The sequence below is a fragment of the Megalopta genalis genome, chromosome 14 (assembly GCF_051020955.1).
Source record: "Megalopta genalis isolate 19385.01 chromosome 14, iyMegGena1_principal, whole genome shotgun sequence".
In the NCBI taxonomy this organism is placed as follows: Eukaryota; Metazoa; Arthropoda; class Insecta; order Hymenoptera; family Halictidae; genus Megalopta; species Megalopta genalis.
The window spans coordinates 9828020-9847307 of NC_135026.1; the positions used below are offsets into that span (position 1 = coordinate 9828020).

The 19288-nt window shown below is 36.5% G+C and overlaps 2 long non-coding RNA genes across 2 annotated transcripts; both read left to right on the forward strand.

Moving 5' to 3' along the window:
- The first annotated feature begins 8689 nt into the window (after positions 1-8689).
- LOC143260528 (uncharacterized) lies at positions 8690-10132 on the forward strand. The gene is made up of 3 exons (XR_013034789.1): positions 8690-8815; positions 9737-9905; positions 9992-10132. It is a non-coding gene; the product is annotated as an uncharacterized LOC143260528 (long non-coding RNA).
- A 924-nt stretch (positions 10133-11056) lies between these two features.
- LOC143260529 (uncharacterized) lies at positions 11057-12497 on the forward strand. The gene is made up of 3 exons (XR_013034790.1): positions 11057-11184; positions 12096-12258; positions 12345-12497. It is a non-coding gene; the product is annotated as an uncharacterized LOC143260529 (long non-coding RNA).
- Positions 12498-19288: the final 6791 nt, after the last annotated feature.

Genomic DNA, 19288 nt, shown 5'->3' on the forward strand with positions numbered 1-19288 from the left:
GGCTAATTGTGATCCTCCTCCAATATACTCGTCGACCCCCGGCGGCCGCTGTGATCAGGGCGGGGGCCCTGGTCACCTATCGCGCGGCCCAGCCAACCAGCGCGCGAAGCCCAGTTCCGCTCATTGGCTCGATCGCCTCGCGTCAGCCGTACTCGATTCTTATTGGTCACTGTTTTTCGTTAATAACTCGTTAACGGTGCCTCGGAGAACATTTTTGTAAAGGAAGAAGTTGCTTCAAATGATCCGAGGAACCCGCCATTTCCGGATTGCGAGACATTTTTGGGACATCCTGTAGACTGTTGTAAATCGATGTGAAGACAAAAGAAGTGTGAAACGATGCATATGAAGACGATTATTTGATTCAAACGATGACCGAGTGAGCTACTAGAGCAAGCCACTATAGTGGCGCGTCGTTCAGAGAGATGACATTCGCGGAAATCACTATAGTGGCGCATCGTGCCTAAAAGGTTAATCGTATCTCCTCTTTCCGAATGGTCCATTTTTGTTCATAAGCATCCATTTTTGTTTAAGACTGTTTTTATGGAGAGAAGACGTTCGCGAGAATTTTCGCGACACGGAAACGGAGGCTCGAAATTTTGCTAAATTGTTTTGTCATTTTACCGTTACTGTTCAAGAGGCTAGAGATACATGGTAGGGACACGGTAAAGTAGGGTAAAGAAATTACCGACAAAAGTAGGCGAAGATATGAGTTTACGCAAGGTATCATTTCGTCCTTATAGGAGAATATTTTTCGTTGGAGAAGGGATCATTCGAAGGAAGAAGATTCAGTGCAATGCGCTCTGATCATGATTCGAAGAGATTATGCGGAGATCTAGTAATATAAGCGTTAGAAAGTAGGGCATAAATTGACGATACAAAAGACATGGAATCCAATCGGATGAGTTTGCTGGATAAAATCGAGGGCAGAGCGCGCTAGAAAATATTACTAGCTACAAACTGAACACGGTGAAAACAATGCAGCATATACCGACTTGATAACTCTAAAAGTCACGTGACTAACCAAGCCTCTTAAGTTCGATAAATTTTGCCCGCCAATTTGGCTGGAATTTCATATAGAGCTGCGTTTTCCAGAAAAATAATGTTTGCGAGATGGATTTTCAGTGGCACGCAAGTTAAAACTCAAAATATTGCAAAATTGTTTTATGTTTTTACTGTAATATGACGCTCAGCCTTACCGATGTCTGTGGTCAAATCTGTGTCAGATTTAAATCACGCAGCGAAAATTTTGGCCTCGTTGGAGAGAGAAGAAGCGGAATGCAAATGAACGATCCTAGTCTCGATAATCAAACAAAATTTTTGAGTCCTCCATAATTCTTCAAAAAACGGAAACACCAATAGATAGTGGGCCATTTTGTAAAAAAAGTCTCCTGCACAGTCATTATACGTGATAATAATGAAAACATTCTCAAAGGTCCTTGAAAATGAGCCAAGATTCAGCGAGATACGACCATCCACAACAGTCGCAACCCTTTAGAGTTACGGAAGGTACTTTATTCTGCTCCCCCCTGCTGTTAGACAAGCTTCAAATCCAACTAATTCTGACGCATTTTTCATAATTTAGGTCCGAGCTAGATTTTACTGAACTTTCGTGTCGCCAAACAATTCTCTCACAAATATTATTTTCATATAAACGAAGCTGTTTGTCAAATGTAATATACAAACGAGTCAATTCACGTTAAACGAGTATGTTGCACCATCTATACGTAATAGTAGCAATCATATTTATAATCAGGATGTTTTTATTAGTCGATAACGTTGAATAAATCAACACAGATAAGGCATCAGCAGAAACGAGGTATAGAAGCTAACCTAGCATTCAATGCATTTTTGTATCACATGAAAATGGAGCGCTAGTACTCCATTATCATTGCGCTTCTTTCTGCACTCGTCGTTACTGATATTTCAGAAATTTCAGTGCCTTTGTAACAATTGAGTATACTGTATACCTCATTTGTATTATGATACGCTTCTTAATTAGAATCGAGTATTCCATATGTCACATTTGTATTTGGATACACTTCTTAGCGAGAATCGAATATACTGTATACCACGTTTGTATTAAGATACGTTTCTTGGTGAGAATGCAGTATACTGTATATCTCATTTATAGTAAGGTACGATTCTTAGTGATAACGTTCCTTCTTTTTTATATTTACTTAATGTACATTGTGTCGTCGAACGACTACTTTTTGACCATATTCGAAACATCTACGTACGATTTGCTTTCCTCATAAAAGGACGAAATACATTTTGCACAAAAAATTATCCATGAAACTTTGCGTATTTGTTGCGTCATAGATCGGTCATTATTTCCTAGTATAATCTTCATGTTAACCAACAGAAAACGGAAGGGCCGCGGGTCCAAGTCGGCATCAATCTTCCAGCAAAAATCGTAGAAAAATTCAAGCTTTTTAATATTGTACGATTTTATATCGATTCGATTTTTTAAACGTGAATATGTGAACGCATTTTTCAATTCTTGGTATTCTTGAAAAATCCATGAAACGTGAAATTTCGCATTAATATTCGAACACGATATTATTAGAAGAATTATTGCTCCTTCTTATTGTTTATGATAGTCGTGTCTGGTCTTATTTTAATTAGAAAAAGCTCACGATAGCATTGGCAAAAATCCCATTAGGAAATAATGAAGTGTAATAATAATAATATAATATAATATATAGTATATAATATATAATATATAATATATAGTATATAATATATAATATATAATATATAATATATAATATATAATATATAATATATAATATATAATATATAATATATAATATATAATATATAATATATAATATATAATATATAATATATAATATATAATACATAATATATAATATAATATATATAATAATAAATAATATTGCGTTATTATCAATCCTTCATTTCCTGTTTTTTTCTACGTTCGGAAAAAGATAAAATCGAACTCCGAATCTTGATCTAAGGCACTTCAGTCCCAAGGTCATCTGTTCTGTCTGGTATCGTGCTCCCACGTCTAATGTGTCACGAGCCTAATTCTACCGACATTCTGCCGTTAATTTCGTCGGTAATTCGGACGACACACCGCCAATAATTCCTCCGTTCAAGGATAACTTTCACGCATACGTGTAAATATTAGTATTTAAGAACAAAGGACATTTAGTTACCGTATCAGAGCGTCTACGTTATTTCGCGACCCCAGAAGAACCTGGCCAGCCGACTGAGCCGTCACAAAGTGAAGCACTTTTTAAGCTCATTAAATGATTTAAAAAACATACCTTGGGGAAACGGTTCGTTTTCGAATTATAATACAAATATTAGTACATATCTATATTATATATATATATATATATAATAATAATAAATTTATATAATAAATTATATATAAATATATATAACAAATAATATAATAATAATAATAGTAATATATAGATATCTATATTATTATTATTATTATTATATGTATCTACATATCTTTACCATATTTCACGCGTAAAATGAATTTTTTTATGTCATCAACAGAATGCAACTATCGCTCTAAAACTATCTGTTTATTCTGTTGCGTTCGCCTGTAGTTATTACTGAAAGAAAAGGTATCTGTCACTGAAAGAATTGATGTAAGGATTGCTAGTGTTTAGCAATCATTTAAGCCACGTTCTTAACACGATAAGTTTCGTCGGTGTTTTTTATGATCTGCAGCTCTCTCAATCAAGTAAAAGTTTCTTAGTCAATTGCATTTCGGTCGCCGCAGCGTGTGTGTTCATGCGTAGTAAAAAATCTCAAAGCATGCCTATTCGAAATGAATTGAAATAATTGTGAAAGTTGCGGAATTTCGCTTTCCAAAGAGGCATGAAAAGAAATAAAAACAGAACAATACGTAATTGTACCAGCAATGTTATTTTCGAGCCTCATTTGCAGATCTGAGTGATAGAAGTGATGTTGCATCAAGTGATTCGGTAATTGCACCAAATGACAGTGATCTGATGATATATATATATGATATATATATACATTTATATACCCAATAAATGAATCGATAAATACTTCATAAATAAATACTTGATTAATAAAAGGATAAGAACAAGAAGTACTAGTTGAACATCGTATAATTATATTTGAACGATATATATTACAATTGAACGATTATAACTATTTTTGATCTGTTCGTCGCAAACGCCACACTGATAATAAATGAATCGATAGGGAAGCATTGCAGAATCGTGAATAAAGAATACAACAACGAACTGCGCTATCTGGTACCGAAATCGAAGATTTTATCCATTTTCGTAGATATTGTTAACTCGTAAAAGTTCAATAATCATTGATTAGTGGCAGCTGAAATTTTTCACGGTTCGGTCAGTAATCATGCAAATAGAGATTGTAATTTTATAGAAAATATTCCAAGATCACAGGAGCAACTTCCAAGTAAACAAAGATACGCAACATTCGATAATCTCTCCAAAGAGGAAGATAAAACCAGAAATCAGTACTTTTGATTGTGTTAAGAAAATAAACTGACGAATCCAAGAATATTTTAGATAAATTAAAAGTAAACAATCTCTCGTGAAAATAACGATTGGCATACTTGAAACTGTTGATATCAGATAACTTTACTCCCTCATAGAATGGTTATCTAGGATTACAATAGTTAGGAAAACAAATTAAAAAACCGAGAAGAGACACACAACAGCCGTGATTGTTAACTATCTTAATTCATTTGTATAAGTATGATTGTGAAGTTATGAATGTTATGTTGACATATGGTCGAAAGAAATGATTGACGAAGTGTACGGAAAATTCGAAAGAAATACACAATTTTACAAGTAGTTAAAAGCAAAGAATGTTATTAATTCTGAAATCTGTCGTCGAAGACGAACGTACATATATATTGAAAATATTTAAGTAATTCTGGATAAGTGTTACGTTGTTCACACAGGAATGCGGATCCATTAATCGTTCAGCTATTTACTGAAAGCAAACGGTAGATCGGAACTCGTTAATATGCGAATAATTTTATTATGTAGCTGCACAAAAATGTTCAAAAAATTACGTACCGACAAACGCATATTTTGTGTCTGGTGCATGTACCCGATGACTTGCCCATTGCTCTGCAGCGAGCAATGCAACATGGGTTTCCACACAATTGACAACTCAAAAATGGCTGCGCGACCGGTGCATCATCGAGATCTTTGACTTTATCGACAAGATCGTATTCTTCTAGACCTGAAATTAATTGTAAATGTTAGCGAAGGTCTAATTTCTACTGACATCGTCGTGCCAAATGTCGTTTTGAAACGAATAAGGTATTTCTACGATACTGATTTTTCAGCACTTAATTAATACGACTTGGCCGAATATTGGGTCGAGCAATAGATTCGTTCCGTATAGATGTAATTTAATATTGACAAACGGTTTAAAAATGTATGACATTAGTACAGATTTCTTTACATCGTATACGTATACAGGGTGTCCCAAAATTATGTTATTTCTGATAAATTGGGGATTCCTGGGGTATTTTGAAGTAATTCTTTCCTTTACAAAAATTTCCTCCGAAACATCGTTAAAGAGTTATTAACGAAAAACACTGACCAATGAGAGGCCAGTTCGGGTGGCGCGTAGCGGCTGTGTCAGAAACCCTTCATTTGCGCGAAGTACCACAATTTTAAGACACCCTGTACTGTGACGCATACGCTGCTAACACGAAGCAGAACGTACTTCCTGTTCAATCTAATATCTTCACGATTCAGTTATAATTGTAAAATAGTTAAAAATGTTTTCGCATATTAATTCCATCGAATTCACTAAAGAAATTCACACTATCGATGTTGAAACACCGAAGGCTCAGCTTGCAAACATCCCATCGTTAGTTAAATTCAAAGAAAGCATTTCCTCGTTAGGCAAAGGAAAAATCTATTCTAAGAAAGTAAGTGAAGCGACTTAGTTGTTGAATGTGTTTAAAACAAGTAAAGAAATAAACGGATAAACAAATTATTTCGTAGCTATTGAGGAAATCATTATCTGTCAAGTGATGTTTTTCATGCTTTGCAGGAAACTATTATAAATATTTTTCCGCATTAGTAGCAACATTCTTATTATAGAAATGACAAAAGCAATTATAAATATAGATTCACAAAAATCAGTTCACCTTCGATATCCTCGACAGAGGCAGACGTCACTGCAACCGCAGCCAAGCAAAGAGCTCCAAAGAGAATTAAAAGCTTCATGTTGTGGAAGTTCGGTACAATAACTTTTATCCACATCGTGGTCATTATATACAGCAGAGATGCATCCTCATCCTACCACTACCCCAGGGTGATGTGTACATTGCAATCAGATGCACTGATACGGTCGCTGTCCGTTTCGAAAGGGCGAGAATATTTCAGAATTACTCACAGTGAATCAATATGTATATAGAAATAAGATAAAATCAGAATTGCAGTTTTCCGTCGCAATGCACCTGATTGCACGAATTACAAATTATCTGTATTATAAATAGACTGTGGATCTTATACGTTCATATTATTTCATAACAGAAACATTAGAAATGTTAATATATTATTATAATTAATGTGTAAAATGTTAATATATTATTATAAATAATATATAAAATATTAATATATTAATGCAATTAATATATTAATATAATTAATATTGTAGTTTTGGAATAGTTATGGACAAAGTGTTAAGATATAGAATGATAAGAATATACTCAGATTTCTGGGTATATTTTATCCTATAAAAATATATATGCATATTCCCTATCGCGAGTCTTCTGGACGAATATCTCAATTAAAGTATGAGCCAATTTACTATTTTAAAGAAAGAAATGTATTCATACACATACAAAATACAATATATGTAAATATATATATCAACTCAGACATTTAGTGCCAACAACTTATGAAATTAGAGGAATCAATCGAAGTGCACAGGCCAGAATTAGAGCAAATCGTAAAGGAATCGTGTTCCACCATGATAATGCGAGGCCTCGCACATCTTTAGCAACGCGTACAAAATTATTGGTGCTTGGTTGGGAAGTGATGTCGCATCCTCCATGCAGCCCCGACCTTTTAAATGGTAAAAATTTCAATAAGAACGATAGCCTCAAATGGCACTTGATTGAGTTTTTTTACTGATGAGGCTCAGAAGCTTTATGAGTTATCATGAAGTTACTAGGAAGATGGCAAAAGATCATCGAACAGAATAGAAAATATTTGACTGATCAAAGTTCATATCTTGTACAGAAGAAATTGAGTTTTATTTCTCATTGAAATACCGAAATTACATTTCTGCCAACCCAATAATAATAATAATATAAGTAACAAATAATTAAAGATCGCTAAAACCGCAGTTATGTCCCGATTTTCGACACTTTCGACCGAAAACTGTAAGAAATCTGCAGCTTTTGAAATCTTTCAACGCTTGTAGCTTGGTTCTAGGTTAACAGATTTCGATCAAATTTTGCAGCATGCACACAAGTTACCTAGATCCAAGAATGGTATTTTTTAAACATTGCATATAGAAATTGCTCAGATGAAAAAGTTAAAAGACGAGATTTTTTTACTATCTTTGTCATTCCAAGTGAGAGCAAAATTAAGAGAAAGCATGTCAATCATTGTCTAGTGGACTAGTTCCTCTATCATCCAAAAAAGATTCATATCGTTTAGTATACTTTGACAATATCTATTGCCTCCTAAAAGGTGTTCGGAACACTTTCGTGAACCTCGGTACATATGTGTTAGGGCCGTACGAATGTATCGTACGGTGCGCAGATTGAAGGTTGCTCCTCCAAATGCTGCGCCTCCAACGTCAACTTAATGGCGGTGAAGTTGATTTGTAAAAAAGGTTTAAACTAGGTTGAAAACGCAAGGCAACACAGTTTATTTGAAGAAGGTCCAGGGGTTTACAGTTGTGCGTGAGAGTGATTGACCATCTCTCGTGAGAGTTACCGACAAGACTGACTGTCTCGACAAATTTTGGGTTGCAGGTTGACTTGCTCGGGGTGGAGTCAATTTTGTGCGGCCAATTTTTGGAGCCTGCTTGGCTTCACCCCCAACCTGCCCCCACTTCCGAAGACGTTGCTCTAGGGCCTTGAAAAAAGGGCAAGTCGACGGAAGGCAGTTGGAGACCAGCTTGGGTCTCCAGCAAAAGTACAGCAATAAAACTATTTCCCTTTTTTTTTACTTTACCGGTTCTAACCGGTAAAGCAAACGGTACAAAAATGTCGTTACAGCGGGTCGTCGTTGTAAATTCGAAATATTTGAACCTTGTCCCGTAGGGTTCGGTTTATTTTATTGGTCTGTCAGGCACCTTTTCTCGGGGTCGTAGTTTAGACCCCGTAGGCCCTCAAGTGACCTGACAGATTATTCGGTGTTGATCCGTCCAGGACGGAACAATATGTATAAGTTAAAATACGAAGATCTTTTAAATGTGAACTGGCTTACAACGCAACAATCGATTTTCTGCGGAATTTTCTATGAGTTTTCTGTGAAAAACTATATAATTCGGTAACTCGGTAACTGATAAGATAGTTTCGTAACAGCTGTGTCTTCAAGTGGTATCATTCACTTTATCAAAATCAGAATATCTGATTGCTATGTACATATCTCCCTTTATGCCCTGTGGTGGTGGTAAACAGTGAATCGGTCTCTGCCGTATATAAAGGCCACGATGTAGGTAAAGGATATTGTGCCAAACAGACGACATACAAACTTCTACAACATGAAGCTCTTAATTCTCTTTGGAGTTCTTTGCTTGGCTGCGGTTGCAGTGACGTCTGCCTCTGTTGAGAAGGTCGAAGGTAAATTGACTTCTATGAATCTATACTTATAATTACTTTTGTCATTGTTGTAATAAGAATGTTGCCACTAATGCGAAAAAATATTTATAATAGTTTCCTGCAAAACATGAAAAACAACACTTGAAAGATAATGATTTCCTCAATCGCTACGAAATAAATTGTTTATCCGTTTATTTCTTTACTTGTTTTAAACACGTTCAACAACTAAGTCGCTTCACTTACTTGCTTATAATAGCTTTTTCCTTTGCCTAACAAGGAAATGCTTTCTTTGAATTTAACTAACGATGGGATGTTTGCAAGCTGAACCTTCGGTGTTTCAGCATTGATAGTGTGAATTTCTTTAGTCAATTCGATGCAATTAATATGCGAAAACATTTTTAACTATTTTACATTTATAACTGAATCGTGAAGATATTAGATTGAACAGGAAGTACGTTCTGCTTCGTGTTAGCAGCGTATGCGTCACAGTACATGGTGTCTTAAAATTGTGGTACTTCGCGCAAATGAAGGGTTTCTGACACAGCCGCTACGCGCCACCCGAACTCGCCTCTCATTGGTCAGTGTTTTTCGTTAATAACTCTTTAACGATGCTTCGGAGAAAATTTTTGTAAAGGAAAGAATTACTTCAAATTAGCCCAGGAATCTCCAATTTATCAGAAATAACATAATATTGGGATACCCTGTATACATATACGATACAAAGAAATCTGTACTAATGTCATACCTTTTGTAACCGTTTATCAATATTAAATTATATCTATACGGAACGAATCTATTGCTCAACCCAATATTTGGCCAATTCGTATTAATTAAGTGCTGAAAAATCAGTATCGTAGAAATACCTTATTCTTTTCAAACGACATTTGGCACGACGATGTCAGTAGAAATTAGACCTACGCTAACGCTTAAAAATATTTTCAGGTCAAGAAGAACACGATCTTGTTGATAAAGTCGAAGATGTCGATAATGTACCGGTCGTTCAGCCATATTTAACTTGTCAACTTTGTGGAAATACTTGTTGCCGTGCTCATTGCAAAGCAATGGGCAAAACGTCGGGTTCGTGCAATAAAAAAGATGTGTGCATTTGCCAGTACGTAATTTTTTGAACATTTTTGTGCAGCTACATAATAAAATTATTCGCATATTAACGAGTTCCGATCTACCATTTGCTTTCAGTAAATAGCTGAACGATTAGTGGATCCGAATTCCTGTGTGAACAACGTAACACTTATCCAGAATTACTTAAATATTTTCAATATATATGTACGTTCGTCTTCGACGACAGATTTCAGAATTAATAACATTCTTTACATTTAACTACTTGTAAAATTGTGTATTTCTTTCGAATTATCCTATTATACTATTGACTTCGTCAATCATTTCTTTCGACCATATGTCATCATAAAATTCATAACTTCACAATCAGAGTTATACAAACGAATTAAGCTAGTTAACAATCACGGCTGTTGTGTGTCTCTCCACGGTTTTTAAATGGTAAAAATTTCAATAAGAACGATAGCCTCAAATGGCACTTGATTGAGTTTTTTACTGATGAGGCCCAAAAGTTTTATGAGTTATCATGATGTTACCAGAAAGATGGCAAAAGATCATCGAACAGAATGGAAAATATTTGACTGATCAAAGATCATATCTTGTATAGAAGAAATTGAATTTTATTTCTCATTGAAATACCGAAATTACATTCCTGCCAACCCAATAATAATAATATAGGTAGCAAATAATTAAAGAACGCTAAAATCGCAGTTATGTCCCGACTTTCGACACTTTCGACCGAAAACTGTAAGAAATCTGCAGTTTTTGAAATCTTTCAACGCTTGTAGCTTGATTCTAGGTTAACAGATTTCGATCAAATTTTGCAGCATGCACACAAGTTACCTAGATCCAAGAATGGTATTTTTTAAACATTGCATATAGAAATTGCTCAGATGAAGAAGTTAAAAGGCGAGACTTTTTTACTATCTTTGTCTTCCAAGTGAGAGCAAAATTAAGAGAAAGCATGTCAGTCATTGTCTAGTGGACTAGTTCCTCTATTATCCAAAAAAAATTCATATCATTTGGTATACTTTGACAAAATTTGTTACGTAACAGCTATGTCTTCAAGAGGTATCATTCACTTTATCAAAATCAGAATATCTGATTGCTATGTACATATCTCCCTTTATGCTCTGTGGTAGTGATAAACAGTGAATCGATCTCTGCCGTATATAAAGGCCACGATGTAGGTAAAGGAAATTGTGCCAAACAGACGACATACAAACTTCTACACAACATGAAGCTCTTAATTCTCTTTGGAGTTCTTTGCTTGGCTGCGGTTGCAGTGGCGTCTGCCTCTGTTGAGAAGGTCGAAGGTAAATTGACTTCTATGAATCTATACTTATAATTACTTTTGTCATTGTTGTAATAAGAATGTTGCCACTAATGCGAAAAAATATTTATAATAGTTTCCTGCAAAACATGAAAAACAACACTTGACAGATAATGATTTCCTCAATCGCTACGAAATAATTTGTTTATCCGTTTATTTCTTTACTTGTTTTAAACACATTCAACAACTAAGTCGCTTCACTTACTTGCTTATAATAGCTTTTTCCTTTGCCTATCGAGGAAATGCTTTCTTTGAATTTAACTAACGATGGGATGTTTGCAAGCTGAACCTTCGGTGTTTCAACATCGATAGTGTGAAATTCTTTAGTCACTTCGATGGAATTAATATGCGAAAACATTTTTAACTATTTTACATTTATAACTGAATCGTGAAAATATTAGATTGAACAGGAAGTACGTTCTGCTTCGTGTTAGCAGCGTATGCGTCACAGTACATGGTGTCTTAAAATTGTGGTACTTCGCGCAAATGAAGGGTTTCTGACACAGCCGCTACGTGCCACCCGAACTCGCCTCTCATTGGTCAGTGTTTTTCGTTAATAACTCTTTAACGATGCTTCGGAGAAAATTTTTGTAAAGGAAAGAATTACTTCAAATTAGCCCAGGAATCTCCAATTTATCAGAAATAACATAATATTGGGATACCCTGTATACATATACGATGCAAAGAAATCTGTACTAATGTCATACCTTTTGTAACCGTTTATCAATATTAAATTATATCTATACGGAACGAATCTATTGCTCTTAATTAATTCGTATTAATTAAGTGCTGAAAAATCAGTATCGTAGAAATACCTTATTCGTTTCAAACGACATTTGGCACGACGATGTCAGTAGAAATTAGACCTACGCTAACGCTTAAAAATATTTTCAGGTCAAGAAGAACACGATCTTGTTGATAAAGTCGAAGATGTCGATAATGTACCGGTCGTTCAGCCATATTTAACTTGTCAAGTTTGTGGAGATACTTGTTGCAATGCTCATTGCAAAGCAATATGGTCGGGTTCATGCAATAGCAATAATGTGTGCATTTGCCAGTACGTAATTTTTTGAACATTTTTGTGCAGCTACATAATAAAATTATTCGCATATTAACGAGTTCCGATCTACCGTTTGCTTTCAGTAAATAGCTGAACGATTAATGGATCCGCATTCCTGTGTGAACAACGTAACACTTATCCAGAATTACTTAAATATTTTCAATATATATGTACGTTCGTCTTCGACGACAGATTTCAGAATTAATAACATTCTTTACATTTAACTACTTGTAAAATTGTGTATTTCTTTCGAATTTCCCCTACACTTCGTCAATCATTTCTTTCGACCATATGTTAACATAAAATTCATAACTTCACAATCATACTTATACAAACGAATTAAGGTAGTTAACAATCACGGCTGTTGTATGTCTCTCCACGGTTTTTAAGGGTCGATGCACATTTACATGCCAAGTTCAGGTCGTGCTTGCAGCGTGCTCGATTGAGAGTATTCACATTAGACGTGCGAGCATGGTGGCAGGCAAATGAAGAATAAATAATAACGCAATGTGTAATTTTTTTATTTTTTATTATATTTTAATGCGACTTTTTCCAATACAATCGTGAGCTTTTTCTGATTGAAATGAGATCAAACACGATAAAATTATATTGATTTTTATTAAAAATATAAATGTACTTTTCATATTAATATTAACTTAAAATTTTAGGAAACCAGTGAAACTTCATCCTATCGGAATGATTGTCTGGTTTATAAATTATCAACAAAATAACATGTGCCGTTTAATTATATAAAAATGAAAATGACCTTTTTCATTTAAAAATATATGTTTATTATACTCGTGTAGTTGTATCATACTTGGTAGGTTAAATTAAATTAAATTAAATTATGAATTGAATTTCAATTTCACAACAGACCTGGTGTCTGTTGCACGATAATGTACCGGGTCGCACCTCGAAACTTATTTGTCGTACTATGTATATGCGAAATTGATATAACAAATAGAAATGAAGCTGACGCTATGTATAAACTTAACAAACTTCTAAAACTATTAAAGCTATCGCGAGATCTAAACCACCATAAGATTGAAATGAATTTGGAAAAACACTCAACCAAAGTTTCTCCAGTATGCAAGAAAATATTAAACTCCAAATACATAATTTGTAAACTTAATCGATATTTAAAAATTGTCGATAAAATAGAAAACATCAATAATCTATATCTGCCACAATAGCCTTACCGATGAGTCCTCTAACGGGACCAGGACGAAACGCTTCCTTTTCTTTTCCTTCACACTCTTCCATACCGACACACAAGTGCATACTCTTCTTAGCCGCCACATAAGTATGTACAGTGGTAACTATGTGCATATATTAGAAATATTTAATTCAAAATAATTCTAGGTATTAGATACCAAAAATTAGTGATTATAATATAAATTAATATATATTAAATATATTATATTATTAATATAATATAATATAATATATTTAATATAAGAATAATTAATATATATTATAATATATATTATATATAAATTAATATATATTAAAATTAGTGATACCAGTTCGCAAATTCTGATACCAAAGTGAATAGCATCAAAGATGTAGGTATCAAAAGTATAGATACCTGTTTGATACCTCAGCAAGCGTCGATACCTGTTTAGATACCTTACAAAGATATCGATACTCATTTGAAACAATCTATGAGAATTTCAATAACCGTTTTATATCTTTCGAAATATTCACTATTCATTTGAAAATTCACTGAAATATTTATATTTTTCTGATATTAAAAATTATTAAAATAATAATAGCAATAATATTAAACTAATGTTCTCACTTTCATCTTTAAACTATACAACGAATGCAAATTACAATTTTTATCGAATTAGAACTGCTTAACTAAGTATACATGTAAGTTCTAATTAGGAATATGTTATTCAGATAATCGGAAGTTTAAAAAAAAGAATATTTAGATAATAGATAGTGCGATAATGTACATTACAATAAAGGATGTCCTACTATACAAAAATTTTGCTTTATATTTACCATAAAACCGTATTTCTGTATGATAAATATCTAAATCAATGAGGTTGTAGTATTCGATAACGTATGACTTATTTATTAATTTTAATTTGTTTATTATTAGGATTATACAATTATAATTATATACATTTGTATAATAACAATTGTATATAATTATATACAATTCATTGTTATGTTATCGTAGGTTAAACAAATATACTTTAATCTTTACTTATCTTTCAATAGGTAACCCACAGATTGCAAACTACACAAGCTCAAGCATTAGACGAATGGGTAAGTACGAAATAGAAATTTGGGCTCATGCTAACAAATAATGAATACTGTATGGAGGAACAAAATTTGGCAAGAATGATATTTTATAATTCACCGTCAGTTTATAAACAACTGAGAAAAGGCGGGTGTCATTTACCATCCACAAACACAGTGCGAAGATGGATTAGACTTTCATGTGACTGCTTATTCTGTTCTATCGCATGTTGTAGCTGACGTTGAAATACATTCATACCTGTGTAACACCGGATATGCACACGACGTCTTGGAAACGTCTTAAAGACGTCTCGAAGACGTCCCGAACTAGACATCTTTTTAACGTCTGAAATAAGACGTCTTAAAGACATTCCGAAACAGACGTTTTGAAGGTACCTCAAAGACGTCACGAGACAGGCGTCTTAAAAAAGCCTCAACCTTGACATAACCTTGATATGACCTTGATATGTCAAGGTTATGTGAAGGTTATTGATAATATTCTTCATATTTCTCCAACAAACATATCCCTTGCGTCCTTTAACACGATTATTCTTTATTAAATTAGCTTTGCGAATCATTCGTTGAGCTGTGTTCGGACACGGAATTATTTAAATTAAAATATCATTTACGTACTTTGTTAATCTTCACTGCACACCTTGCTTAAAAATTTCATGTGTTACACACAAGGTGTCATGCACACTAGAAAATTAAAACGGCCGTCACGGTTAAATTACTTACTATTTCGGGTCCGAAAAATTAGTAAATATTCTTCAGACGTTCTAAAGTAAAGGTAAACAGCGTTTTTCTTAAAAATATCACTGTTACGTAATTTAAAAAAAATCCGGGAAGTTCTCGCTTCGTGATTTGTTCAATACTTCGAACGCGGCTCGAGTCCGTCCCGACCATCTGTCAAAGCCTCGTGCTGCGGGCTCTCGAACTTCGCGCCGTCACCTCTCATTGGTCAGTGTTTTCCGTTAATAACTCGTGAACAAAGCCGCAGATTGCATTTTCGCAAAGGAAAAAGTTACTTCAAATGACCTCAGCAACCCCTCATTTTCGGCTGTTAAAATAATTGTGACATGTGTTTATACAGGATGTGCGTGTAAAATCATCATGCGTCATGAACATAGGATTGGTTAGACAGGTTAGGTCCAGATTAGGTCCAGGTTAGGTCCCGGTCGGCTGTCTCGTCCCCTGAGTCGAAAAGGCGGCGGCCTCTTTGGGCCGTCTGCTGCCCAACCTCGGGGGACCGGGAGATTTGGTGCGCCGCCTATACCTGGGCGTGGTGCGGTCTATGGCCTTATACGGTGCCCCAACAACGCTGTTGTTGCGCCGGCTGCAGAGGCGGATGGCCATCCGCCTCATAAGAGGTTACCGCACCACGTCTACCGTGGCGGCGCTTGCTCTGGCGGGAGAACTTCCCTTCGAGCTTCAGGCGGCGGTGCGCGCCTATGTTTATAGGCGCACTAGCATCGCCAGCCGTGCTCGAGGGGCCCCGCCGGAGCGAGAGACGGTCAAGGGCTTCGAGCTTCAGGCCCGGCGACTAGCGCTCGCCAGATGGCGTGCCGAGCTTTGCTCCCACGCCGGCGAGCGCGTCCCCGGGGCTCTCCTGCCGCACTTCACCGCGTGGCGGGAGAGACGGCATGGCAGGCTCTCCTACCGAGCGACGCAGGTGTTCACCGGACATGGCTGCTTCGGTGTCTACCTGTGTCGCATCGGGCGGGAAGCGACGACGGTGTGCCACCATTGTGGCGCGGAGGAAGACTCGGCGCAGCACACGCTGGAGGAATGTCCCGCCTTTTCAGCGCTGCGCCGAGTCCTAAAACGAGAAGTCGGCCACGACCTCGCACTCTCCAGCCTAGTTGTGGCCATGCTGGAGGGCCCGGGGAAGTGGGCGGCAGCAATCTCTTTCTGCGAGGAGGTTATGTCGCGGAAGGCGGCTGCCGAGCGGGATCGGGAGCTTACAGATCCCGCCCGACGTGCCCGGGGACGGCGTGCGCGCCCACGCCGAGAAACCCCGGGCAGCTGAGAGTAGGCGGGCGGCGGGTGTACCAGAATACGCTGGTTTCATTGCCCAGCGTCCGCCAACAGAGGAGGACCTCCCCTGTTGGGTGTGGGGGATGACGAGTCGCCTGAAGGAGGCGAGGGCTAATTGTGATCCTCCTCCAATATACTCGTCGACCCCCGGCGGCCGCTGTGATCAGGGCGGGGGCCCTGGTCACCTATCGCGCGGCCCAGCCAACCAGCGCGCGAAGCCCAGTTCCGCTCATTGGCTCGATCGCCTCGCGTCAGCCGTACTCGATTCTTATTGGTCACTGTTTTTCGTTAATAACTCGTTAACGGAGCCTCGGAGAACATTTTTGTAAAGGAAGAAGTTGCTTCAAATGATCCGAGGAACCCGCCATTTCCGGATTGCGAGACATTTTTGGGACATCCTGTAGACTGTTGTAAATCGATGTGAAGACAAAAGAAGTGTGAAACGATGCATATGAAGACGATTATTTGATTCAAACGATGACCGAGTGAGCTACTAGAGCAAGCCACTATAGTGGCGCGTCGTTCAGAGAGATGACATTCGCGGAAATCACTATAGTGGCGCATCGTGCCTAAAAGGTTAATCGTATCTCCTCTTTCCGAATGGTCCATTTTTGTTCATAAGCATCCATTTTTGTTTAAGACTGTTTTTATGGAGAGAAGACGTTCGCGAGAATTTTCGCGACACGGAAACGGAGGCTCGAAATTTTGCTAAATTGTTTTGTCATTTTACCGTTACTGTTCAAGAGGCTAGAGATACATGGTAGGGACACGGTAAAGTAGGGTAAAGAAATTACCGACAAAAGTAGGCGAAGATATGAGTTTACGCAAGGTATCATTTCGTCCTTATAGGAGAATATTTTTCGTTGGAGAAGGGATCATTCGAAGGAAGAAGATTCAGCGCAATGCGCTCTGATCATGATTCGAAGAGATTATGCGGAGATCTAGTAATATAAGCGTTAGAAAGTAGGGCATAAATTGACGATACAAAAGACATGGAATCCAATCGGATGAGTTTGCTGGATAAAATCGAGGGCAGAGCGCGCTAGAAAATATTACTAGCTACAAACTGAACACGGTGAAAACAATGCAGCATATACCGACTTGATAACTCTAAAAGTCACGTGACTAACCAAGCCTCTTAAGTTCGATAAATTTTGCCCGCCAATTTGGCTGGAATTTCATATAGAGCTGCGTTTTCCAGAAAAATAATGTTTGCGAGATGGATTTTCAGTGGCACGCAAGTTAAAACTCAAAATATTGCAAAATTGTTTTATGTTTTTACTGTAATATGACGCTCAGCCTTACCGATGTCTGTGGTCAAATCTGTGTCAGATTTAAATCACGCAGCGAAAATTTTGGCCTCGTTGGAGAGAGAAGAAGCGGAATGCAAATGAACGATCCTAGTCTCGATAATCAAACAAAATTTTTGAGTCCTCCATAATTCTTCAAAAAACGAAAACACCAATAGATAGTGGGCCATTTTGTAAAAAAAGTCTCCTGCACAGTCATTATACGTGATAATAATGAAAACATTCTCAAAGGTCCTTGAAAATGAGCCAAGATTCAGCGAGATACGACCATCCACAACAGTCGCAACCCTTTAGAGTTACGGAAGGTACTTTATTCTGCTCCCCCCTGCTGTTAGACAAGCTTCAAATCCAACTAATTCTGACGCATTTTTCATAATTTAGGTCCGAGCTAGATTTTACTGAACTTTCGTGTCGCCAAACAATTCTCTCACAAATATTATTTTCATATAAACGAAGCTGTTTGTCAAATGTAATATACAAACGAGTCAATTCACGTTAAACGAGTATGTTGCACCATCTATACGTAATAGTAGCAATCATATTTATAATCAGGATGTTTTTATTAGTCGATAACGTTAATAAATCAACACAGATAAGGCATCAGCAGAAACGAGGTATAGAAGCTAACCTAGCATTCAATGCATTTTTGTATCACATGAAAATGGAGCGCTAGTACTCCATTATCATTGCGCTCCTTTCTGCACTCGTCGTTACTGATATTTCAGAAATTTCAGTGCCTTTGTAACAATTGAGTATACTGTATACCTTATTTATATTACGGTATACTTCGTAGTCACAATGAAGTATACTGTATACCTCATTTGTATTACGATACGCTATTTTGTAAGAATCGAGTATACTGTACACTTCATTTGTATTAACGATTCGCTTCTTAGTGAGAATCGAGTGTACTGTATACCTCATTTGTATTACGATTCGCTTCTTAGTGAGAATCGAGTATACTGTATACCTCATTTGTATTACGATTCGCTTCTTAGTGAGAATCGAGTATACTGTATACCTCGTTTGTATTACGATTCGCTTCTTAGTGAGAATCGAGCATACTGTATACCTCATTTGTATTAGGATACGCTTCTTAATTAGAATCGAGTATTCCATATGTCACATTTGTATTTGGATACACTTCTTAGCGAGAATCGAATATACTGTATACCACGTTTGTATTAAGATACGTTTCTTGGTGAGAATGCAGTATACTGTATATCTCATTTATAGTAAGGTACGATTCTTAGTGATAACGTTCCTTCTTTTTTATATTTACTTAATGTACATTGTGTCGTCGAACGACTGCTTTTTGACCATATTCGAAACATCTACGTACGATTTGCTTTCCTCATAAAAGGATGAAATACATTTTGCACAAAAAATTATCCATGAAACTTTGCGTATTTGTTGGGTCATAGATC